A 21,035-nucleotide genomic window follows, 5' to 3' on the forward strand; every position below is an offset into this window, starting at 1 on the left:
TCCCAAATCATCCCACCCTCTCCCTCTCCCTCTGAGTCCAAAAGTCCATTATACACATCTGTGTCTCCTTTGCTGTCCTGTATCTTTTTATTTTTAGTTCATCTTTAGTAAATTTTATAATATCAAATCCGCATGTCTTTTCACTGCCTCTTGTTATCCCAAAGGCATTATTAAACCCGTACGTGAAAACCTGGGAAAATACAGAACCATTTGTTTTGTGGTAAAGTGACTGAGGAAGGACACTGATATAGATACCTTATCTTCAAAACTAAGTATCAAACTTTCAATTAAAACCAGAATTTAACCACTCTGTAGCAAGTGTCCATTTTACTCAGCGGCAGAGCTTTCAGGAGGGTCCTGTCCACATTCACTGGGTCTTCTTATTAATCTCTGAGTTTAACTTTTCTACAGACTTGATTCACTAACTTGCTCCACCCACTTTTTATCTTAATTTGTTGAATTTCTATTCTACTGATAAAAGAACACTGTTTTCTTCGCTTCACTATTGATTTTTCCTTTTTGTGCTTTTAGAATTTTATTTCAGCAGCATTATAGACAGGATAGAAGACACATCTATGTAACTACACAGACATCTTGAATAAAAACCAACACATTTCAAGTTAAATGAGATTTATCCTTACATGATAATGTAGTATCAGGCTTGATTAAAGTGGTTACAATTGTTTATTCATCCAAGTGAAGGTAGTATGGTTCAAATTCCATAAGCAAATCTGAGTATTTTATTGTTTCATTGGTGTTGGGGAAGTTGTTACCAGAGGGAAGAACAAGGATGGAAAGTTTTGCATGAGATCTATTTTACTAAATATAATGGAAAACCGTTGACAATTATATTTTAGTGTTATCTGTATATTATACATGTCTCTTTGGGGTCTAAGGTTATCAAGATATTTTTAAAACATTTAACTGTGGATTCTCCCAACTGTGGAATATTGGGCCCTTTTTTGATACTTGAGTTCTGCTACTGATATGAGGAAATAGTAGGTATGTTTTTACAAATATTTCTAAAACAAACTCTTGGCAGAAACCCCTCAGAGTGCCCCAATGCCCTTTATTATTCAATTTATATAATTATCAATGCATCCATGAATATGAAAATCAATCTTCCCATGGGATATTAAATCAATGTCCTAGCAGGAAGTCATTTCTATTTTCTTCAGTGTAATTATTGAGAGTATATATGACAATTAAAAAATCTTGAAGTTCTAGTTCTAATAATACTTGGCATTTAAAATAGCTCACTTTGATAGAAAATTTGTATTTCACCCAGTCTTCTCATTCCCTGGCTTGACAGATGTCAATCAGTAGTTAACTACCTTTATTTATCACATGCGATTGATGATTCTTGTTTCTTATACTTAATCTCATTTCTCAAACTTCCACTTTTCAAAATCTTAATATGGATTGAGGATAAAGATCAATGCCTGAACTTGATTTGATCTTTTCTAGTTTTAAATCTTGATAGAGGAAATGTAAAGTATATGTAATTTAAGTGAATCCCAAAACAGAAGGGACTATTTAGAAGATTGTTTCAGTACAGTTCAGTAGCTCAATCATGTCTGACTCTTTGCGACCCCATGGACTGCAGCACGCCAGTCCTCCCTGTCCATCACCAACTCCCGGAGTTTACTCGAACTCAGTCCATTGAGTCGGTGATGCCATCCAACCATCTCTTCCCCTGTCATCCCCTTGTCCTCCTGCCTTCAAGCATTTTGCATGATGTACTCTGCATGAAAGTTAAATAAGCAGGGTGACAATATACAGTCTTAATGTACTCCTTTCCTAACTTGGAACCAGTCTGTTGTTCCATGTCCTGTTCTAAGTGTTGTTTCTTGACCTGTATACAGATGTCTCAGGAGGCAGGTAAGGTGTTCTGATATTCTGAATTTCAGAATTTTCTGAAATTTCAGAAAATTCTGATATTTCAGAATTTTCCACAGTTTGTTGTGATCCACACAGTCAATGGCTTTAGTGTAGCCAATTAAGCAGAAGTAGCTGTTTTTTTCTGGAATTCTTTTGTGTTTTCTGTGACCCAGCAGATGTTGGCAATTTGATTTCTGGTTCCTCTGCCTTTCCTAAATCCAGTTTATACATCTGAAAGTTCTCGGTCCACATACTGTTGAAGCCTAGCTTGAAGGATTTTGAGCATTACCTTGCTAGTGTGTGAAAGGAGTACAGCTGTGAGGTAGTTTGGATATTCTTTGAGAGTTCCCAAAAAATTGGCTAAATCATTGCTATGTAGTTTATGTACTAAGGTTATAAATATGCTTACATGACACAGAGAATTTTCATTTCTCCTGTAAGATGTGATGTTTAATAGTTCATATGGTCATCCTTAAAAATTTAGTGACAAATACAATTCTTAATTAAATACATTTGTTTATAGGATAGAAGGTAATTTTTCTGGCACTGATACAGATATCTTATTTCTGAATTTACCTTGTCTGTAAAAAGTGAAATGCAGTGCCTGAGGATACGTTTTGTTGACAGAAAATTCATGCTGTGAGGTTTTTGGAGGTTCAGCATAGAAAGCATATATATATGTAGTGATTATTTTAATCTTTCTTAATGCTTTGACACACTCAAAAACTGTAAGGAGAATTATTCTTGTGAAATTATTATTATTATTATTGTGAAATAATATTATTTTATGTATTCAGTTCAGTTCAGTCGCTCAGTCGTGTCCGACTCTTTGAGACCCCATGAATCGCAGCACGCCAGGCCTTCCTGTCCATCACCAACTCCCGAAGTTCACTCAGACTCACGTCCATCGAGTCAGTGATGCCATCCACCCATCTCATCCTCGTTTGTCCCCTTCTCCTCCTGCCCCCTGTCCCTCAGAGCCTCAAAGTCTTTCCCAATGAGTCAACTCTTCACATGAGGTGTCCAAAGTACTGGAGTTTCAGCTTTAGCATCATTCCTTCCAAAGAAATCCCAGGGTTGATCTCCTTCAGAATGGACTGGTTGGATCTCCTTGCAGTCCAAGGGACTCTCAAGAGTCTTCTCCAACACCACAGTTCAAAAGCATCAATTCTTCTGTGTTCAGCCTTCTTCACAGTCCAACTCTCACATCCATACATGACCACTGGAAAAACCATAGCCTTAACTAGATGGACCTTAGTCGGCAAAGAAATGTCTCTGCTTTTGAATATGCTATCTAGGTTGGTCATAACTTTTCTTCCAAGGAGTAAGCGTCTTTTAATTTCCTGGCTGCAGTCACCATCTGCAGTGATTTTGGAGCCCAGAAAAATAAAGTCTGACACTGTTTCCACTGTTTCCCCATTGATTTCCCATGAAGTGATGGGACTGGATGCCATGATCTTCATTTTCTGAATGTTGAGCTTTAAGCCAACTTTTTCCCTCTCCTCTTTCACTTTCATCAAGAGGCTTTTGAGTTCCTCTTCACTTTCTGCCATAAGGGTGGTGTCATCTGCATATCTGAGGTTATTGATATTTCTCCCGGCAATCTTGATTCCAGCTTGTGTTTCTTCCAGTCCAGCATTCCTCATGATGGACTCTGCATATAAGTTAAATAAGCAGGTTAACAATATACAGCCTTGTGTACTCCTTTTCCTATTTGGAACCAGTCTGTTGTTCCATGTCCAGTTCTAACCATTGTTTCCTGACCTGCATACAGATTTCTCAAGAGGCAGGTCAGGTGGTCTGTATTCCCATCTCTCTCAGAATTTTCCTCAGTTTCTTGTGATCCACACAGTCAAAGGCTTTGGCATAGTCAATAAATAAATATTCTGCATTATTCTTGTATTATTAGTGTGAAACTGCAGAGTGGTGAGGTAACTTGCCTTAAAGTGTCTTTTTAATGCAGAAACAGGAAATGCTTTCACACAGAAAAAAATCACTTTTCCAAGTTAAGTGGTTGTTTAAAGAAAAGATACATTTTATAAGTAAGTATTTCAGTGAGGGAATAACTATACTTTTGCTGACAGCACAAAGGCAGACATAGATAAGGAGAAAATATTGATTGTACATCAGAATGATCTGAATTTTTATCAGACTGGTTTGAATATGATCTCTGAAGCTCACTCTGTCACTTGATCATGTTGCTGGGTCCTGTTTATCCTGTGTAACTTTATCTCTAAAATAAATTTAGCCATGAATGTTCAATAAATGTTAGGTAATTGTATTATGTACAGTTGACAGGAACAGAGTAAAGTCCTGCTTAAAAGAAATACATTGAATAGTTTAATATTGTCAACACCCCACAGTGAGTTGTTTTTGTGTGTGTGTGTTTTTTTTTTCCTTCTTAGAACTTGTGCACTGTAGCATAGCTGAAAGGATACTCTATGGAATTATTTTGTTCAAATCCTTTCAAGCTGCTTCTACGGAGAAACAAATTCCTATGAGTTAACTCTGGCAGTAGGAAACTCTCAGGAGATAACGTAGCCTCTATATCCCCCATTGCAATTCTTCTGAAGTCTGTGAACCTTGCAAATGATTGCTTTCCCTCTTTTCCATAGTTTAGAGCATCATTGTTAAAGTAAATTTCAGTTCCAATGTCAGATGACTTTAATTTTTGATGACATAGGAAATTAAATGATCTCCAGATATCTAACCATTTTATTCCATATTCAAGGTATCTCTTCCTCTAAAATGATGGAATGGTTACTTTGATACTTAGAAAGGGTAAAATCATTTATTTAATGCTAGGTGAAAAATTTAGCAAAAAATCTTTTTAATATTTTTCCTAACAAATCTCCCAAAATCTCATGAAAATGCAAAGTTGGATAGGGTAGAGGATGATCCACCTATAGTATCTACAGAGAAAATTAATTCTACTAAGTTTGTAAAGTTGTTTTTCTCCTTTCAAGTGTTTGTTTGTTTTTAAAGCAAATTTGTAAAACACAACTATTGTGAACAATAAATCCACATTAAATGGTAAATAATAAAACCATTCAGAATAAATAACTTGAATTTGGCAAGTATAGGATGCTGATTCTTTCCTTAGTTAATTAATCACTATGAAGAATTAAAGTGACAATTACATTTGCTGTATCAGGACTGTGACTCTACCACCAATTATGAAATTTTCATTGATATTAGAAAGTATAGTATCTGAGAAAAGAAGCATTCCCATATTATACACACACACACACACGTATATGCAATCAGTTTACCCACAGGGGTTCTATCCTTGATTTTTTGATCCAATAGAATCAAAGCATGAATATAACCCTTCCAGCTTGTATGACCTTGAAGGAAAAAATGCTTACAAGTACTCTGTCCATATGTAATTGGAAATTTGACTAATTCTTCAGAGTTCAAAATAGATTAGGAATAATGCATACATAAGAAATATAATTAGATCTGTCCAATCTGGAGATAAAAATAAAATAACCTACAAGGAGCCTTGCCTTACAGCCCCTTTCTAGGTAACTATAATACAAAGCTTCAGTGCCTTTATTAATGCATTATCAAATGATTGCTAGGCATTCTCAAGTTGTCGTGTCTCACATTACCTCTGGAAATCAGCTTCAGCCAAGCAGTTTTCAGGTAGACTCTGACTGATTCAATTTTCTGCTACAGATCAGCAAAGGTACTCGGCTTTCCTGTCATTTTGGAGCTTCATTATCTCTGCTGGGTGTTGGAATTAGGGAATAACTATAGAAAATGACTCTCCCTGACCTTGAACCTAAAATATCATAGGTCAATGCAGAAATAGCTAAGGCCTGAACCTCAAATTTCTTTCTAGATCACAATGGGGACAAGTCGTGTTCAAATCACATAACCAGAATACAGCAGAGCTGGACTACAATTCAACTTTTAATCTCCAATTAAGTGAGTTCATAGTATATTAAATTTATCTTCTATAGGAATCTATACTTTCCTCCCTCCCCATTATCAGCCATGTTCATAGCTGCTTAATGATTAGTAGGATTTGAAAAGAGACTCATATGAAAACAAAGATATGAGTACACAAACACCATCTTTCTATGTTAATGTGCTTAGTTTAGCATTTAAATAAGTGTAAACCAGATTTCTGTAAACACTTTTTTTTATAGTTGAGCAATTAGCTTGATTATTAAGCTTTAGAATTCTTATAATTCACTCTCATAGTGAAAAGAAATATATCCTTGATTGTGTAGATGTCTCTTTATTTGCTAATTGCTTACATTCTTATAATTTTGCCTTATAGATGGTTCAAAATAGATACGAGATTCCTTCCAGCTTGCTGTATGTTTCATATAGAAGATAGCATGAAGAGTAGGGACCATAAGTATGCTTTTCATTGCTATATTCTGATCTGTTCTCTTACTGTTATAGTTTTTTTTTTTAATAGGCATTGTTTTTTAGAATTAGAGTTTTTTAGAATAGTTTGATTCACAGTAATATGGAGTAGAAGTTACTGAGATTTCCGACGTGAACCCCCCCACCCTTCCACACACACACACAAATGCATGGCCTCCCCCGTTATCAACATCCCCCAATATCACTGGCACAACTGGGGAACATACACTGATATGTCATTATCCTCCAAAATCCATAGCTTACATTACCATGTACACTTGGTGTTTAATGTCCTATGGGTTTGGAGAAATTCATAATGACATGTATCCACGATTATAACATACAGATGAGTTTAACTCCCTTAAATAAACTCTTTGCTCTACCTATTCATCACTCCTTTCTCCCATCCTCTGGTAACAACTAATCTCTTTATGGTCTTCAAATTTTTGAGTTTTTCAGAATGTCATATAGTTAAAATTATATAGCATGTAGCCTTTGCAAATTGACTTATTTCCCTTTAGTAATATGCATTTAAATTTTCTCTTTCCATGGGCAACAGTTCATTTATATTTAGCACTGAATAATATTCTATTGACAAATTATTTAATAATTTCCCTGATGAAATATTGGTTGTTTCTGAATGTTTGCAGTTATGTATGAAGCTGCTGTAAGCATTTTTGTGCAGGCTTTTGTGTGGATGTGTTTTCAGTTGATTTGGGTAAATACCAAGGAGCATGATTGCTGGATCATATAGAGTAAGTTTCAGTTCAGTCGCTCAGTCATGTCCGACTCTTTGTGACCCCATGAATCGCAGCACGCCAGGCCTCCCTGTACATCGTCACCAGCTCCCGGAGTTCACTCATACTCGCATCCATCGAGTCAGTGATGCCATCCAGCCATCTCATCCTTTGTCGTCCCCTTCTTCTCCTGCCCCTAATACCTCCCAGCATCAAAGTCTTTTCCAGTGAGTCAACTCCTCGCATGATGTGGTCAAAGTACTGGAGTTTCAGCTTTAGCATCATTCCCTCCAAAGAAATCCCAGGTCTGATCTCTCTCAGAATGGACTGGTTGGATCTGCTTGAAGTCCAAGGGACTCACAAGAGTCTTCTCCAACACAACAGTTCAAAAGCATCAATTCTTCAGTGTTCAGCCTTCTTCACAGTCCAACTCTACATCCATACATGACCACAGGAAAAACCATAGCCTTAACTAGATGGACCTTAGTCCACAAAGTAATGTCTCTGCTTTTGAATATGCTATCTAGGTTGGTCATAACTTTTCTTCCAAGGAGTAAGCGTCTTAATTTCCTGGCTGCAGTCACCATCTGCAGTGATTTTGGAGCCCCCCAAAATAAAGTCTGACACTGTTTCCACTGTTTCCCCATCTATTTTCCATGAAGTGATGGGACCAGATGCCATGATCTTCGTTTTCTGAATGTTGAGCTTTAAGCCAACTTTTTCCCTCTCCTCTTTCACTTTCATCAAGAGGCTTTTGAGTTCCTCTTCACTTTCTGCCTTAAAGGTGGTGTCATCTGCATATCTGAGGTTCTTGATATTTCTCCCGGCAATCTTGACTCCAGCTTGTGTTTCTTCCAGTCCAGCATTTCTCATGATGTACTCTGCATATAAGTTAAGTAAGCAGGGTGATAATATACAGCCTTGTCGTACTCGTTTTCCTATTTGGAACCAGTCTGTTGTTCCATGTCCAGTTCTAACTGTTGCTTCCTGACCTGCATACAGATTTCTCAAGAGGCAGGTCAGGTGGTCTGGTATTCCCATCTCTCTCAGAATTTTCCACAGTTTATTGTGATCCACACAGTCAAAGGCTTTGGTGTAGATATAATGGTCATCTGAGTTAAATTCACCCATTCCAGTGTGTTTTAGTTTGCTGATTCCTAGAATGTCGATGTTTACTCTTGCCATCTCCTGTTTGACCACTTCCAATTTGCCTTGATTCATGGACCTGACATTCCAGGTTCCTATGCAATATTGCTCTTTACAGCATCGGACCTTGCTTCTATCACCAGTCACATCCACAGCTGGGTATTGTTTTTGCTTTGGCTCGATCCCTTCATTCTTTCTGGAGTTATTTCTCCACTGATCTCCAGTAGCATATTGGGCACCTAATGACCTGGGGAGTACCTCTTTCAGTATCCTATCATTTTGCCTTTTCATACTGATCATGGGGTTCTCAAGGCAAGAATATTGAAGTGGTTTGCCATTCCCTTCTCCAGTGGACCACATTCTGTCAGACCTCTCCACAATGACCCGCCCATCTTGGGTTGCCCTGCAGGCATGGCTTAGTTTCATTGAGTTAGACAACCATTGTGGTCCTAGTGTGATTAGATTGACTAGGTTTCTGTGAGTATGGTTTCAATGTGTCTGCCCTCTGATGCCTTCTTACAACACCTAACATCTTACTTGGGTTTTTCTTACCTTGGATGAGGGGTATCTCCTCCCACCACCCTTCCTGACCTTCAATGTGGGATGGCTCCTCTATGCCCTCCTGCACCCGCACAGCCATGACTCCTTGGGTGGGGTTGCTCCTCCCAGCCATCGCCCCTGGCCTCAGGCGCCGCCCCTGGCTTCAGACGCAGGGTGGCTCCTCTCAGCCGTGGACCCTGACCTCGGATGCAGGGTAGCTCCTCTCGCCGTTCCTGCGGTGTCGCAGCCTGGCACTCTAGGCTGCTGCCCCTGACCTCGGACGTGGGGTAGCTCTCGGCCAAGCTTAGTGCACCGGGTGCTGCCGCCACTGCCTGAGCTTAGTTTTGTTCAAAATTATCCATCCAACTATCTTCCAAAGTAACAGTACCATTTTGCATACCCACCAGAAGTAAGCTGGGTTCTTCAGTTTAATATATTGTCTATCCTTAATGACAAATCATGTGTAAATAGATATTCCTTTTAAAGAGGCAAAAATTCTGTTAAGAAAAGCATAAACATGTTTTTAAAATTGGCTACACACACAATTCTTGTCAGTTACCACATTTTGTTATAATTATGGTTTTTAGGAGAGGAAAATAATTATTTTAATCCGTCAGGTCACACTATCTTGAGTGCCATACTTTCTGAGAATTCCCTAGTGCTGCAAGCCCTGAAATATCTATCTGCCCCTTGAGATTTGTTATAATTTCTACTCTGAAATTTGTGCAGCATATTACTATTATGTTTCTTGAACAATGATTACATATGCATGTAGTTTTTATTAATAGTTTTATAATGTGAGTTCAAGCTGGATATAAATCTGACTACCTTTTCACTGAGCTTAATTCATTCCATTTGTATTGATCTAATAGGATAATTTTTCAAGCCTAACTTTCATTTAGGATTAACACTTTAGTCTCAGAAATCTGTTCACAGTATAATTACAGCATTTCTTGTAAGAGTTTGTAACATGAAAAATGTTCCATTGTAATTTAGTATCAAAACTGAATTAGTCCATTGCATGTGAGGAACAGGAAGTATTATAAAAACATGTTGTTTTAGAAAGTGGTATTTTTATCTGAAAAATATATATGTATAAATATACATAAATGCAGATATACAAAAATTATACTTTTGGAGCTCACATACACCCAAGATACTTTCAAATCACTTGGCAAAATGTATAAAATTAGGAGGTCAAAGTATAGTTTATGCAATATTTTAATCTGAGTCAGTACTAATGGATGCAAGATGAAAGAGACAACTTTGAATTAACTCCCCACTCTCTTACTCAAACTTCAGTTTGTACCTGATTAATGATAGTAGACAGTATCATCTATGTTCAAAATACCAGACACTCTTTTTAATTTGGAATGTTTTTAATACAGTCTCTGGAATTACCTGTAGGGTGTATTTGCAGGTAGATCTAAAATCTTCTATTTCATTATCAACTCTACTTCAGTTGAAATTAGAAAAGTATGTAATAATAATGTAGTTTTGGGAGCCTGTTAAAGACTAGACCTGTACTCAAAATCACACTGAAGCAGTATGCTTTCTGTTATAATAGCTAAACCAATATATTAAGTGTAAAGACTGATGAAGAAGTACTCGGAGTCCATGGATTTATGAATAGTGTGGAGATATCTGCTTACAGAAGCCTTTGACTGCACCTTAAAAGTTCAATAGTCCTAGAAACATTTGAAAATTTCTCCTTTTCCACTTAGGAGCAGACTTCATCTATTCACTGGAAATGTAAAATTTGTGTATCATAGTACTTCTTTAAGTCTAAACTATTAACATGCAGCCATCCTTTTAAAGAGCACTGAAGTGCCACTTCACTTTTGTGTATGCTACATATAATTCTTTTATAGAATATAAGGTCTAGAATGGTAGGGACATTTATTTATGTTATTCATTGCTATATTTCTGGGGCTAGCAATGATGTTAAGACAAATAATAATCACCCAACAAATGTTGAATGATTGAATGTAAATTTAATTCCTGCCAGATGAGTTGATAATTATATAAAGCCTTTGCATTAGTCTGTTTAGGCTGCTATAACAAAATACCACAGAGGGGTGGCTTATAAATATTGGAAATTCATTTCTTATAATTCTGGGGTCTGGAACTCAGAGAGCAGGATGACAGTGATTGAACAAGGGTCCTTCTCCAGATTGCAGAATTCTTCATACATGATAGAAGGAACTAGAGAGCTCTGTGGGATCTTTTTTATAAGAGCTATAATCCTATTTATGAGGATTCCACCCTCAGAAGCTAATCACTTCCCTAAGGCCCTACCTTCTACTACCATCACCTGGGGTTAGGATTTCAACAAAGGAATCTGAGGGGACAAAAACATTCAGACCATAGCACTGATCAAATTAATAAGATTTTAAATCTTATGATGTTTAAAATTATAAGCATAAACGTGTTAAGATACATACTGATGTGTTTAACAACCTAAAATTCTTTTTTCCAAAAAGGTTTAGTTTATCCATTAATGATGTACTTGCTACCTGATGGTCATCATTTATAATGTATGGATCCATCTCCTGTAGCTTCAGGGTAACTAGGTTTTTGCATTTTAATTATGGGCTTGACTAGCTGAGTTAAATCTGTGTGTGCGTATTGTTATTATTGAATAAATCTTTCAGCTAGTGTTCAGTTTTACCTGAGGAAAGAAAATTTAGTTATACGTAACGTTTATTCCCTAAGTAAATAGAGTTGACATTTCTTTGACTAGTAGTGAAAGTTTGAAGTCTCACATTACTCTGGATCTAATGATTTTTTTTTTTTTTATCCTTATAGACATGGAAGTAGTTTAGCAATGGTTAAATATTTCTTAGATTCTTAGATTTTTGTGTTTATCTCTTAAGTGATCTTTTATTTTTATTTATTTTTAATTGGTGAATATTGTTTCACAGTGTTGTGTTGGTTTCTTCCATACAATAATGCAAAAAGTCACAATTATATATATATATATATATATATATATATATCCCCTCCCTCTTGGACTTCCTTCCTTTCTCCCATCCCACCTCTGTAGGTTGTCACAGAGTGCCAGACAGCTTCCCACTCTTTTATACTCCAATTATTGTTCCATGTTATCAATCCATCTACCTGATACACAAAGCCATTCTTTATGATGGCCCTATATTCCATGTGTCTTATTTCCTTAATATGCTATTATACCATTCATTTTTTATTCCAACCTCCTTTTTAAGATTTCTGTTTACATTTCCTTCCACAGTTCTTAAAACCTAACCACACTCTCCTCTGTGACCCCACAGACTGTAGCCCACCAGGTTCCTCTGTCCATGGGATTTTCCAAGCAAGAGTACTGGAGTGGGTTACCATTTCCTTCTCCAGAGGATCTTCCCGAACCAGGGATCAAACCTGGGTCTCCTGCATTGTAGGCAGACACTTTACCATCTGAGCCACCAGCAAAGCCTCTACTCATTATTACACATGTGCAATAATGTTTTCTATTAGAGTATCACTTTAAACAACTACTAAATTGTCCAGAGTTTAAAAATTCTGAATTGTCAAACTGTTGGCAATGGAGAGAAGAAACATGAAAATCAATATTTGTTTACATAAATATCCACAAGATGCATTGCTATGTCAACTCATAACTGCAACTCAGATCTCTTACAGAAATACATAAATCCAATGAGGGAAGTGGATGCAATTTAATGGCTACTTGATGGGGGATGAGACATGTAGAATGAAAGAAATTAGTCCAGATGATGTTATAATGCTCGTGTCCGTCTTAGTTTTCCATGCTGCTCTAATGATTGCATATTTTCCTCTGTGATGATAGCGTCATCTCTGCCATATTGTATAAATGTCCTTCTCCTCTAATCTTGAATATCATAGGTTATGTAAAGTTCTTTGTATTCCTCAAGCAGCCTACCATTCTCTTTAGGATTCCATCTTTATTTTATTATCCTTTAATTATTAATTTACAATACTTTCAACTCACGTGAGTGTGAGATTATTAAGCAACAGTTAGAACTGGACATGGAACAACAGACTGGTTCCAAATAGGAAAAGGAGTGCATCAAGGCTGTATATTGTCAACCTGCTTATTTAACTTATATGCAGAGTACATCATGAGAAACGCTGGACTGGAAGAAACACAAGCTGGAATCAAGATTGCTGGGAGAAATATCAAGAACCTCAGATATGCAGATGACACCACCCTTATGGTAGAAAGTGAAGAGGAACTCAAAAGCCTCTTGATGAAAGTGAAAGAGGAGAGTGAAAAAGTTGGCTTCAAGCTCAACATTCAGAAAACGAAGATCATGGCATCCGGTCCCATCACTTCATGGGAAATCGATGGGGAAACAGTAGAAACAGTGTCAGCCTTTTTTGGGGTGGGGGGGGCTCCAAAATCACTGCAGATGGTGACTGCAGCCATGAAATTAAAAGATATTTACTCCTTGGAAGAAAGTGAAGTAAGCCAGAAAGAAAAACATAAATACAGTATGCTAACACATATATATGGAATTTAGAAAGATGGCAATGATGACCCTGTATGCAAGACAGCAAAAAGGATACAGATGTGTATAGCGGACTTTTTGGACTCAGAGGGAGAGGGAGAGCGTGGAATGATTTGGGAGAATGGCATTGAAACATGTATACTATCATGTAAGAATTTAATCACCAGTCTATGTCCGATGCAGGATACAGCATGCTTGGGGCTGGTGCACGGGGATGACCCAGAGGGATGTTGCGGGGAGGGAGGAGGGAGGGGGGTTCATGTTTGGGATCGCATGTATACCCGTAGTGGATTCATGTCAATGTATGGCAAAACCAATACAGTATTATAAAGTAAAATAAACTAAAAATAAAAAGTTTAAAAAAAAAAAAAAAGAAAAGTTATGACCAACCTAGATAGTATATTCCAAAGCAGAGACATTACTTTGTGGACTAAGGTCCATCTAGTCAAGGCTATGGTTTTTCCTGTGGTCATGTATGGATGTGAGTGTTGGATTGTGAAGAAGGCTGAGCTCTGAAGAATTGATGCTTTTGAAACGTGGTGTTGGAGAAGACTCTTGAGAGTCCCTTGGACTGCAAGGAGCTCCAACCAGTCCATTCTGAGGGAGATCAACCCTGGGATTTCTTTGGAAGGAATGATGCTTAAGCTGAAACTCCAGTACTTTGGCCACCTCATAAGATTTGGCTCATTGAAAAAGACTCTGATGCTGGGAGGGATTGGGGGCAGGAGGAGAGGGGGACGACAGAGGATGAGATGGCTGGATGGCATCACTGATTAGATGGACGTGAGTTTGAGTGAACTTCGGGAGTTGGTGATGGACAGGAGGCCTGGTGTGCTGCGATTCATGGGGTCGCAAAGAGTAGGACACGACTGAGCGACTGAACTGAGCAAGGTATACCTAACATATTAGATCCGTTAATAACTTGTAGTATTTGTATAATATCTCTTTGACTAAGCCATCAGGACTGACTGACTCAGTGGAGAACCAGGGAATATCTGTTTCTTCCTAGTTAATTTACCTAGAAATATTAAAAACTAAGGGCAAATGGGCTGAAAGGGGGGCCATGCAATTGAGAACAAATTCCATATTAATGGCATATTAATGAATTTCATGGGCACCTAAAGATATTCCTTGACTGATACTCTGCCAAAAAGCCAGATGATATATTGGGGGCAGAGTTATTCACTATGCCTTGTGAGAAAGTGTAGCAAAATCAAAGTAACCAAGAGATAGTAATGGGCATAGTAGTGGTTGTTCTATTTATTACTTAAATGCATGCATGCTAAGTCACTTCAGTTGTGTCTGCCTCTGTGTGACCCTATGGACAGCAGCTCACCAGGCTCCTCCGTCCACAGGATTCTCTAGGTAAGAATACCGAAGTGGGTTGCCATTTCCTTCTCCAATTACTTAAATAAAAGGGTATATTGTATATAATTAGTGATATTTGTTCTTTTGGTTTATAAATGCAATACCTATTTGATTCTCCCATTCTAGGTGTTATGATCAGCAGTCTACACAGATAACATCATTTACTTTTATTCTAGCAGCATTGGGTACAATTGTATAACGAGTAAACTGAGATGTAGAGATTTTAAGTTAATTATGTAAGGTCAACTAGGAAGAAGGGAGTAAAGCCAAGATTCCAGTTTGTGTCTCTAAGATTAAATCCTGTGTGTTTTACCACCTAAAATCACCAGGCCAAAGATGCTGAAACTTTTTTCTTCACTTATTTAATATTATTTCCCTTCCTTCAGCGCTACCTTCTTCATGATGGGTTTTATTAAAGTCATTTAGAAAATATCAGTATGCATCCTGTTCAGCGCTTGGTATTCTATGCAGAAAAGGTGTGAGGTATATCCAGAGTAACCACTGAACACTGGAAAATGCCTGTGGAAGAACCTGTAGGACAAGCAGTGATGATGCGTACATAGACAGTAATTGCCCTAGAAAAAACAAACACAGGCTTGAAAACGCATTGGGAAAATGAGACTGGGGTGGCAGAAGAGGTCACTGTTGCTGCTGCCTTGCCTGATGTTTGGGAGGAGTTAATTATTGAACAGCAGGTGTTTTCTGTACTCAGCAGAGAGCCTCCCAAAAGCAAAACTGGCAGAGCTGCCTCTGAACAAGAGCCACCGATAGTGCCATTGTTTGGCACGATGAACCAAGCTTTCTGCTCTGGGAAATGCTTCATTGTATTATTTGGGATTTCATCCAGTCTGGATCCCATCAGACAGAATTGCCTCATTGTGTTATTTCTGACTGACTGGGGTAAGACTGCAGGTTTTGCTTTTCTGAAAATCAACCTGAAGCAAATCACCTTTGATTATGGGTTGAATTTACAAAGTTGTTTATTTCTCATCTTATTCCCTGGTCTCAGGAACTGCAGAGTTAAATCCAGTAAGATCAAGCCGCATTGCCTTCCTTCCAGATTCCAAAATGTCTGAAGATATTAAAAAGCAAACAAACAAACACACTAATAAAGATTAACTCCTGCTTCATTATAAAAGTGAATTTTTTCCAATGCCCCTCCTTCTTGGTCCTAGGCAAGCCAATATAATGTTAAAGTAAATTGCATATTATATTTCTAAAAGTAAAGCATAGCTTTATATTTACTGTTTCATATAATATTTAATTTTATAAGGACTTATTGTGGAGAAAAATGGCTTTGATGAAAATGCCCATTAAAGAGTAAAACACACACACACACACACACACACACACACACACCATCTATATTAATGACAATACTTATAACACCATGATAGTTCACACTTATTTAATATTCATTAGATACTAAGTTGTGTTAAGCTCTTTAAACACACTTTCTAAATTAATTCACAGATTAAATGGTAGGAAATATCCTTTTTGTTTTTGTTTTGACCCTAGAGTCAGAAATTTGTGTTAATGAGTCTTCAGTTCTTGGTGCACTATCATGTTTGACCTATGTCCACAAGTCTCTTCTTTTTATTAGGCATGGATTTTTTTAATAGTTTGTTCCTTTATTCCTAGTCTCCATGCCCATTCTCTTCCTCACAAATCAATTAACACTTTACCATGTTAATATGGTTCCTGGATTAGGATTTTATATATGTTTGCTAAATATGGTCTTCCCTGGTGGCTCAGCTGGTAAAGAATCCACCTGCATGCAGGAGACCTGGGTTTGATCCCTGGGTTGGGAAGATTCCTTGGAGAAGCAAAAGGCAACCCACTCCAGTATTCTGCCCTGGAGAATTCCAGGGACTGTATGGTCTGTGGGGTCGCAAAGAGTTGGACATGACTGAGTGACTTTGACTTTTTCACTTTCAACATAATCTATGTTTTTTCTTATCGTGCCTTTCCTGATACTCTTGAGTACAGACTTGTTCAGCATGATGTTTGAAAGTTCTACATCTGATGCTGAATGTATATTATTGTTTCTAACCACTAAAAAATATTGTTATTTACATTTTACCTACCATTTCCTTAGTGATGTGAGTTATTATACTTTACACTATCAAAACTTCAGTGTGATGAACATTCTGGGCAATCACCATTTTTAGATCAACTATTATAATTTATTGCTATTTTAATTGAGATGTGTTCTAACCAAATAAGATATTTGCTAGGTCATATTTGCAGATTTTGTAAAAGACTATTTTTAAAGCAGTTTCAAGTACACAGCAAAATTAAGAGGAGCGTACAGAGATTCTATATCCCCTGTTCCACATGTGCATAACTTTCCCCATTACCAACCTCTCCAACCAGAGTAGTACATTTGTTACAGTTGAAAAACATACATCTACATGGACACGTCATTATCACCCAAAGTCCATAATTTACATTAGCATTGACTGACTCTTGACATTGTACCTTCTACAGGTTTGGAAAACTTGGTAATGACTTTTATCTACCATTAGAGTATCTTACAGATTAATTTCACTGCCCTAAAATAAATACATAAATAAATAAAGACAAAAAAGAAAAGCTACTTTGCCTGTTCATCCCTCCCTATCCTCATTCCATGTCAACAACTTATCCTTTTACTCTAAGATTTTTTTCCTTTTCCAGAATGTTATGTAGTTGGAATCATACAGTAATTAATCTTTTCAGATTTGATTCTTCCACATAGCAGTAAACATGGTTTCCTTTCTCTTTTATTGGCTTTACAGTTAATTTGTTTTCTAGCACTAAATGTTAGATTGTGTAGCTATATCACAGTTCATTTATCCATTCACCTACTAAAGGGCATCTTGGTTTTTTCTAAGTTTTGTCAGTTAGGAATGAAGCTTGATAACAACATCTGTGTGCAGGTTTTTGTGTGGAAATAGTTCTCAAATCTTTGAGTAAATACCAAGAATTGTAATTGCTGGATTGTATGGTAAGAGTATGTTTAGTTTTGTAAGAAACCACCTTATAGGCAGAATTTTGTTTGAAGGGCCATTGGTTACACAAAATTAGCTTCATAGATCCTTATCAAAATGTGTTCTCTCAAGTCAGTAGTATTTGAGGGCCACCGTTTCCTGCAGTCTATCAAAGAGTATTATCAATATCTATAATTCTTGAACTATGATCATGTTTATAGATGACACCTTGCTGTTTCTAATTTATATTTCTCCGATAAGTGGTGTTTAAGAGCATCTTTTTCTATTAGCTTTTCTGTAAATTGCCTAGTCACCCTGCGTGCCTATTTTTGTACTGAACATTCTTTTTCTTATTTTTCCAGAAATTCATTTATTAATGCATCTAGATACCAATCAGTTTTTAGCTTTTAGACATTTACTTATTTTTCCCAGGTCAGTCACCATATCATGAACTTAATTTTGTCCATTGTAAGTAGTAATATTTAATTTTGCCATAATCAAGTTCAACTTTTTGGTATTTAACCATTTTTGCTTATGCCAGTGCTGTAGGGATATTCTCTTCCATGAATTTCTTTTGCATTAAATTTTAATTTTGACATTTGGGTATAAATCCAACTGAATTTCCTCTTTGAAGAATGAAATAGAACACTGCCTTGGTTTGGGTTTCTCCGAAAGCAGACAAGAATCCTTAGCTAAGAATTGTAGAAAGTACATGGTCTATGAGTTGAAAGTGAAAGTGAAGTCACTCAGTCATGTCTGACTGTTTGCAACCCTACAGACTGTAGTCTACCAGGCTTCTCCATTCATGGGGTTTTCCAGGCCAGAATACTGGAGTGGGTTGCCATTTCCTTCTCCAGGGGATCTTCCCCACCCAGGGATCAAACCCAGGTCTCCTGCATTGCGGGCAGATGCTTTACCCTCTGAGCCACCAGAGAACCCCTGATCTATGAGATACTATCCCGAGGTGGGTGGGAGGGGAATCAGAGGAATGGTTAAGTAAGAAAGGAAGGGAAGAGTGCCAATGAAAGAAGAATTTTCCAGCGAGCTACTAAGGTATATAACTGGAGCTTAAGACCATGGCAGAAATATGAGATCTGTTGTGAAGCACACCGCTAGTGGTTATTTCCACTGAGGCAATGTTAGATTCTTGGTCACTTCTAGGGTACATCATGGACAGAGTGAACTTGCCCTCACAGAAAGCTCTGTTAGAGATAATGCAGGCATGGAAATATTGTGTGGTATGCTATGGACTGGCAAAATCAGGAGACAAGACATGAAATTTAAAACTTCATTTCCTTATTAATAGATTTTTGTGGGCTTATTTATCACATGCCAAGTTTCTATTAATAGAGGTGTGGATCTATATTTATGTAATCATGTTTATATACCTGCATGAGTATTTTAGAAACAAAACTAAGAGTAATGAATGGTACTCTGCATTATTTGTCAAGGTATCTTGCGGTAGAATACTGGTTTGTTCTCTTTTCTTCCCTGACCCCCTCATTGCATATTCCAGTTCAGTAGTTGTATTAGTACTAAGGGGTAATACTTTTTTTTTTTCAAAGTTGATATTTACTCAGCAAATATACTAACTATATTAATTCTGTTACTTGATTGTGTTTCATTTTATGCAGGTCCATATCATATGCAAGAAAAAATTATTTCTTACCTTTCCTTTCTACATATTTACCTATTCCTCTTTTGTTTGATCTCTAGCACCATGTTGTACAGTAGCACTAAGTCTTTCACTGTCTTGCATATCTAACAGAAAACAAATTCCTCTAAAACACTTCTATGCAGATCAAATTCTTTTCTGCACCTATTGCTAAAATGTGAACATCTCCATTTTTCACTAATATGAATTATTTTAATAGATATGCTGATTATTATCTTTATATATCTAGAATGAATCCATCTGAATATTATTGAATCAGGTGAGATCATATGAGGTTTTTCTTTTAAATTTTCAAAACTTTTATTGGCAATAAGACTACTTTTATTTTATGTGTATACACGCATATATACCCAGCAGTTTCATTTAGAACTTCAGTTCACAGAGGTTTTATATTGAAAACATGTGTAACTTTAGATTTTCTTACCTATAATAGTTATGGTGTAACAGAATATTTAAAACTGACAGCACTGTATATATTCTCCACATGAGATGCCCATTCCAGGTCCAGATACCCTCAGAAAACATCCAGGCATCCTGAAAAAGGATTTGATGGACTAAATCCTTGGGCTCTTGAGATAAGGATTTTACTCTCCCTCCCCATTTGCAGCCTCCTTAAAATCTAATCAAGAGTCTCCACTTCCAGATCAGAGACAGCCTGGTTCTCAAGGAAAAACTTCAGGGCAGATTGGTGTTTCCAAAGAGAGATTGTAAAGACTGCTAATAGGCATTTCCTGACCCTCTACAGTGAGTCAGATTCTGTGTTTGGCAGTTGAACTCCTGGAATTCTCCACCTTTTAGAAAAGAAGTATGTTTCCCCACATTGCTACATGGTTAGTTCAGAGGCTTGAAGCGCTGTCTGGATAGTACTTTAATGGTTAAACTAAAGAGAAAGCATTGAGTACATGTACTCTAAGAAATAGTACACAGGAAAGGATTTCCAACAGGGATTGAATCCATATGTGCTTAGTTGTTCAGTCGTGTCCGACTCTGCAACCCCATGGACTCCTTTGCAACCCCACCAGGCTCCTCAGTCCCTGGGCTTCTCCAGGCAAGAATGCTGGAGTGAGTTGCCATTTCCTGCTCCATGATTCCATATAACCATACCCTGTTACTAATTTGAACCAAACTGCTGAAAGATCAAAGTTTCAAGATGCAAAGTGTTGGTTATCTCTGGTTACTAGCCTCTCCTGTGGTGGAAAAACCACCACAGTAACATCCATGCTGCTTTAACAAGCAAGCCTCTTCTATCAACAGAGGGAGGCAGGACTAGACAGCCAGTCTGAGACTCACCAGCCAGTATATCAGACACTGATTGATCATCTTTAGCAGAGCAGGAACTCTCAACCCCGGGTGTTAACAGATCTCTGTTCTGCTGGCACTAGAACTAGCACCCTGCAGGAAACCACAGTAATTTTTCATCACCATGTTGGTGTCTTCCTTAGATAGACAATGTTCACAGACAATGTTTCAAGTCTATGTTCATAACTAAACTGGGCCTATAGATTCTTTTGTATTATTTTTATTCTTTACCAGTTTTAGAATCAAGCTTATTTTAGAACCATAACATGAGTTAGTGGTTTTCCATTCTTCCAATTTTCTGACCAGATTGAAGAATTAGTAGAACGTGACTGTAAAATCACTGGAACATGATTTCTTTGAGGAAAATTTATTGTTACAATTTTGGAATCCTTAATAATTAGTTTTCATAGAACATACTTCTTGTACTACTTTGAGATCTGCTTGGATGACTTTTGCCAAGCTCTGTATCCATCCCATCCACTTCTGTATTAACTACTACAGATGGCCTACAGAGGTCTTCCCAGGTGGC

Source organism: Ovis aries, chromosome 22 (genome assembly GCF_016772045.2).
Source record: "Ovis aries strain OAR_USU_Benz2616 breed Rambouillet chromosome 22, ARS-UI_Ramb_v3.0, whole genome shotgun sequence".
NCBI lineage: Eukaryota > Metazoa > Chordata > Mammalia > Artiodactyla > Bovidae > Ovis > Ovis aries.